The sequence below is a fragment of the Protomyctophum parallelum genome (genome assembly GCF_964188405.1).
Source record: "Protomyctophum parallelum genome assembly, chromosome: 1".
NCBI lineage: Eukaryota > Metazoa > Chordata > Actinopteri > Myctophiformes > Myctophidae > Protomyctophum > Protomyctophum parallelum.
The window spans coordinates 45,788,874-45,794,873 of record NC_139697.1 but is presented as its reverse complement, the minus strand read 5'-3'; positions in this window follow the sequence as shown (position 1 = coordinate 45,794,873).

Below are 6,000 nucleotides of genomic sequence, written 5' to 3'. Positions count from 1 at the left end.
GAGAACCGTCAGGGTCAAAACCCGCTCGGAGCCATGGATGAATTCGGACATACTGACTGCAATGAAAGCCAGAGACAACAAATGCTCTGAACTTCTTAAATGCAAGTCTAAGCTAGCCAAGCGCTTCGACAGTAATCTCCAAACCAAACTGTGCAACCTAAAAACCCAGTGTAACAAGCTAAGAAACGGTGTAATTGCCATGATCAAATCTGCCAAATGTAACTTTATCAATGATAAAGCAGAGGAAATCAAAAACAATCCTCGGGAGCTCTGGAAGTTACTAAACAACCAACTAGGCTGTGGTCAGAAACTAAAAACCAGGTTTACTAACATAAACATCAAATCGAATAACACCCTCATCACTGACAAGCTTGATGTAGCCAACCACCTGAACATCTTCTTTACAAACATTGCAACAAAGCTGGTTAGCAAACTGCCCTCCCACTCTGGGCGTTTTGGTGTAGGGCACATCAAAGCCTTCTACAAAAACCTTGGTGTTTGTAAAGATGATTTCAAAATGGCAATGGTAACAACCGAGGAGGTACTTAAAAACTGAGTGCCCTCCAACCCCACAAGGCCACTGGCCATGACAATATCCCCTCCAAATTTCTCAGAGACTCAGCCTTTTCCATAGCTCCAGTCATCACCCACATAGTTAACCTCTCCATCAAACAGGGACAGGTCCCCCAAGATTTTAAACTGGCCAAAGTAACCCCCTTGTACAAAAAAGGGAGTAAATTAGAACCCGGCAACTACCGCCCTATTTCTATTCTAAGCCCCGTCTCGAAAGTGATGGAAAAAATAGTCTATGAACAGGTTGAAAAGTATCTTGCCACTAATAAATTGCTGTACGAGTTCCATTCTGGTTTCAGAACATCCCACTCCACTGACACATGCCTCCTCTATTTGAGCGACCACATCAAACACGAGGTGGACGCTGGAAAATACTGCGGCATGGTCATGCTGGACCTCCAAAAGGCTTTTGACACCGTGAACCACTCCATACTGGTTAACAAGCTTAAAGCTATTGGTTTTGATAGCACATCAGTGAGCTGGATGCAATCCTACCTGGAGGGGAGAGAACAGATGGTGGAGGTGAACGGAACACTGTCCCCTCCCCTCCCAGTGAGCTGTGGCGTCCCACAAGGAAGCATACTAGGGCCTTTACTGTTCCTAATATATGTTAACGACATATGTTTGCTTCCTATATGATGAATTCCTACATAGAAGTGTTTGTATGTCTCTAAATGTTTTGATGAATTGAACAATGTTGTAACCCTGTTGTAAACAAGTGTAATGCTTAATTGGGTCGTCCACTCACAGTTAACAGTCTTTGTATTGAGTTTGTGCTTAAAATGTACTGTAAATTCTACAAACTGTTAATAAATATTTCAATCAATCAATCAAAAACCCTAATGTGAATGGATTGATGCAGTCTCTTCCATCCGTGTTCAAACATGTTCAAGCCTGGTGTTAACATAGTAAACACCAGGCTTAGTAAAGTTAACATAGTAAAGGTCTTACCAACCTGCTCTGTGTAGTTTGACGATTGGTTGTAAAACCATTTCCAGTAGTCTGCGTTGGCGGTCAGTTTCTTGCTTGATGTGGAAAGCTTCAACCTTCAAGCAGATAGTCTCTGGTTGACCAAGGACTTCAATGTTTGTAGTAAAGCCATAACTCAAAACTTTCCCAAATAAACGCTTCAGCTAGTGCAGAAAGGAGAAGTTCAGCTATTAACAACTAGCAGAGTTAAAGTGACTCCAAGCAGAACAAACTCTCTTGTTAAATACTAACAGAGGGCCCTGATACTCCAATCAGATTTAGGGGGGCGGGACACATCAACAATAGAACAAAACTGGCCAATCATGGAATCATTTATATTATTACTGGTATTGTACAGTAGCTTTTGTTTTTTTTTGTTTGTTTGGCCAATTTAGAAAGGAATACATGTATTTTTAATGAATGGTGTGAGGGCATTCCACATTCTGGTGTTCAGAACAGTAGAATGGTAATAATTGTCCTATGCTTGTTCGAAATCCGGGTGCTGGCGTCATTCAGCATAGTTAGACAGCTATGAGGGTACTGAGTGCACTGTCCCCCTTTTTTGGGGGTAACAAAATTACTTAATTTCCTGGCCCTACAACAACCTACTCTGTGTCTGTCTGTCTGGCTTGTGATAGCCTCGGTACCAGGCTTTCATTTTTGTTGGTGCAAAAATTGAAAGCCTGGAGGAACGCATTGGCCGCTCTGGTCTAAAACTTCCGGGTGGGCGTCGCTCCAAATTATGTGACGTAGCGCTGCACTAGGGGGAGAGGAGGGGCCGGGGGTGACAGACAGATCGATGAGATCCAATCAGGGCGCGCGCAAATCTGAGCCGCGACCCGCCCCTCTAGACCAGAAACCTAACACGTTAGCTCAGGCTAGGCTTGTGATAACAACACACAGAGCCTTCAGGCCTAGCGGTCCATTGTCTCCCATTTAATGACAGAGCATGGTCAGGCTTTCGAAGGAGGGAACCATACTGGCACAACATGGCTGCTGTATTGGCTACAGTATGACTAAGAGATGTGTCACCACCCTTACACACACTTGTTAGAACATGAAGCATTTCTTATTATACGCTAGATCTACATGTAGTCACGGGTTAAGTACAATGGACAGTATGCACTCTGTAACATTAGGACTTACTCCTGTCATGTTCAATGTAGAAAGTTCAAGTAAAATATATGTAGACTGTTTAATTTAATTAATACTCCTATCATGTTCCTTATAGTAATAGTTTGGTATGAAGGATATAAAATGAAGCTGTTCTTGTCACTGTATTGTTCACAGTACAAGGCGTCCATACTTAAAGGAGGTGAAACACATGTACGGTTTTCTTACAGGTATGACATAGTACATATTTTCTGTTACAATGCATTCTATGAATACAACTATTCTATAAAGAAAATCTAAACAAATTATACAACTAAGTGATTAAAGTATACTAGGTACAATTGCACCACTAGTGTATGATTATTAATGAATATGACATTTTAATCTCAAGCAATAAAATCAACACTATTTTTTGGCGTCTTCAAATTCCTGCCCTCACTTTAATCTTCAATATATACTTTGCTCAGCCAATCATCACTATGGGGTGATCAGCCAATCACAAGCCAAAAGGAGGGGATAGCGCCTCTCTCATTAGCACTCATCATTTACAGCTTTTTCCTCTTTGTGTATCTTCATGTGTTTCTAGACTACCAGTCTGAGTAAAGCCCTTTTTGCAAATTTTACACTCAAAGGGTTTTTCCCCGTATGAGTCCTCATGTGTAAATTTAACTCCCCAGTGTGACGGCAGCCCTTGCCACAAACTGTACACGTAAAGGGTCTTTCCCCTGTGTGAGTCATCATGTGTACTTGTAATGCCGCATTATGAAAACAGCCCTTGCCACAAACTGTACACGTAAAGGGCCTTTCCCCTGTATGAGTCATCATGTGTACTTTTAATGCCCCATTATGAATACAGCCCTTGCCACAAACTGTACACGTAAAGGGTCTTTCCCCTGTATGAGTCATCATGTGTACTTTTAATGCCCCATTATGAGTACAGCCCTTGCCACAAACTGTACACATAAAGGGCTTTTCCCCTGTATGAGTCATCATATGGGTTTTTAGATTACTCATTTGACTACATTCTTTGCCACAAACTGTACACATGAAGGGCTTTTCCCCTGTGTGAGTCATGTGTGCTTTTAATACCCCATTAGAACTACAGCCCTTGCCACAAACTGTACAGGTAAAGGGCCTTTCTCCTGTATGAGTCATCATATGTGATTTTAGATGACTCTTTTGACTAAAGCCTTTGCCACACACTGTGCAAACAAATGGCGTTCCGCCTGAATGAATCATTGCATGCTTCTTCAGATTTCCCTTTAGGCTAAACATTTTGCCACAATCTGCACAACTAAAACATTTCTTACCTGTGTGACTCCTCATTGAGTGACTTTCTTTTGGTGATTTGAGGTCATGGAGCAGCTTGTTGCTCAAAGACAAACTCTTTCCTCCCATGTGTTGTGTATTGTGTGATTTCAGTGTGTTTAAACCAGACTGGTCATCCATGGTCTCATCCCACTCATCACTGTCTTCAGTGATGTCAGAACAGTGTGAAGAGAGGAGCTGATTATCAATAGTTGGTTGTGATGGTCTACAGTCCCCTAGATCAGCTTGTGTTTCCATGCTTTTAGATGAGGTGCTGGCTACAGGTTCTGTTAGCATGTTTTCACCATCTTCATGTTTCACTAATAGTAATGTCTCCGTTGATCCACCATCCTCCTCTGATCTTTGAAGTAGATCATCGTGTTCCCCTTTAATCTGTGGATACTCTGGTCCCTCTTTGATCAGACTGGAGGTTCTCTCCTCCTGTTCTTTTTTAATATGTGGAGACACTGGTTCTTCCTGGACCAGACTGGAGGTTATCTCCTGCTGCTGCTCAGGTAATAAATCCTCTTTACACACAAGGGGGTGTATGAAGTCTAGACAGAAGATACAGAGGAGAAACACATCATTACATGTTTGAACATGAACTCTTGCTGTTAGTTCCATACCTGCCCTAATGTTGTTTTGATTTCAGTGTTTAGTGTTATTTTCTTACTTCAACAATGCTTTTCTAAAACAAGCATCTCCTTGTTTCTCAAATTTGCTATACAACCCTATTGCTATCAGATGTATCCTCTGTTGTTTTAGAGTGCAACATGTTTAATGAGTTAGCTTACTTTAAACAGTATGATTAGTCATGGTCAACAATTCAATACATTATTCCATACTACTTGATTCTGTTATTAATGCTAGTTTAACAGTCACACTAACATGAATGGGGGGAAATACAACTAGAATACTATTGACTATTATCTATGGAACATTTTCACCAGTTCCTCTTCCATTCCAAATAGTCATCATTGCCATTTAAGAAATAATGGTGAAAACTCTCCCCTCTCTCTCTGTAGTAGTAATAGTAGTGAAGGTTTTACCAACCTGCTCTGTGTAGTTTGACGATTGGTTTTAAAACCATATCCAGTAGTCTGCGTTGGCGGTCAGTTTCTTGCTTGATGTGGAAAGCTTCATCCTCATACTCTGTTAGAATTCTTCCAACTACCCCAAATATCTCTTCAGCAGCAGCAGATAGTCTCTGGTTGACCAAAGACTTCAATGTTTGTAGTAAAGCCATAACTCAAAACCTGCCCAAACAAACTGATACTATATCTATTTTTAAAGAGCGAAAAGCTGAAGTACTAAAGTAGAACCAAAACGAAATGCTTCAGTTAGTGTATAAAGGCGAAGTTCAGCTCTTAACAACTATCAGAGATTAAAGTGACTCCCAGCAGAAGAAACTCTTGTTAAATACTAACAGAGGGCCCTGATGGTCCAATCAGAGTGAGGGGGCGGGACACAAAACTGACCAATCACTGCTCCCAACAACAAGGCAATTCAATGAGTTTTATATCAAACATTAAGTAAATGAAACATTAAATCGGATTCAGTAAAACAAATAAAAATAAAGTAAAAGCTGCATTATGTAACTTCTACCCTGTATTTGAACCTTGTTGCCTTAATTGAAAACATATTCAGGACACAGAGCAAAATGGAACAAATTTAAATAAATTAAATGTCAGTGTAGAATAATAATGACACAATCTCAATGAAAGGCAGCAGCAAACAGCCATGTATGTTTTTAGCTGTGATATAAATAAGAGTTTTCAGGGAGTGTTCCAGATATGTTACACATTAATCTGAATACTATGTTTTAATTCTAGGGTCATAAAGCAAACCTTTACCAGGTGACCTTAGATGTATGAACGGGTGGCACCTACGCAAGACTAAAGACTTGAGTAGCAGCGTTCTGAATGAGCTGCAATCACCTGGTATATTTTTAGGGACATCTGTAAAACACTGGTACAGTAGTCAAGACTACTATTGGACATTTTTCTAGGTTCCGGTTGACTTTGACGGTGCTAATGT